The sequence below is a fragment of the Corvus brachyrhynchos genome, unplaced genomic scaffold (genome assembly GCF_000691975.1).
Source record: "Corvus brachyrhynchos isolate BGI_N302 unplaced genomic scaffold, ASM69197v1 scaffold101, whole genome shotgun sequence".
NCBI lineage: Eukaryota > Metazoa > Chordata > Aves > Passeriformes > Corvidae > Corvus > Corvus brachyrhynchos.
Genome location: NW_008237239.1, coordinates 2,037,610 through 2,038,029, shown reverse-complemented (window position 1 = coordinate 2,038,029; position 420 = coordinate 2,037,610). Strand labels below are relative to the sequence as shown.

Genomic DNA, 420 nt, shown 5'->3' with positions numbered 1-420 from the left:
CAGCCCCCCCCGGGGGAGCCTCAGCTGCAGCTCCAGAGATGCTCCCGGCGCTGCTCCCAGGAGGACGGGATGACAGACAGCCTCCACTGTCACCCAGGATGGACATTTGACCCTGGAAAACACCTGTCCCTTGGGCGTGCGGGTGCTCCTTAACCCCAGCCCGGGAGCAGGCACGACGTGCAGATGGGCGCATGGCCACAAACATGTCCCAGCATGACACTCGCTGCCGGCACTGGAAACAGTATCAGAGCATCAGTGGGCAAATTCGGGGAAGGCAAATGCTTTGAGACTGGTTATGTGAGTACAAATACAATCCTTCCGTCTGGCACGGAGATGCAGGTCTCCAGGAGCACCCTGGGAGGCAGCACGGGCTGCCACTGCTCGCCTTGCATCCCCAGCCTTGCACCATACCTTCTCCCT

General features: G+C 61.0%; 1 protein-coding gene across 1 annotated transcript in view; it reads right to left on the bottom strand.

Annotated features, from left to right (window-relative positions):
• CRIP2 (cysteine rich protein 2) overlaps window positions 1-420 on the bottom strand; it is an 18,765-nt gene that overhangs the window by 5,241 nt on the left and 13,104 nt on the right. The gene's annotated exons all lie outside the window — the stretch shown is intronic.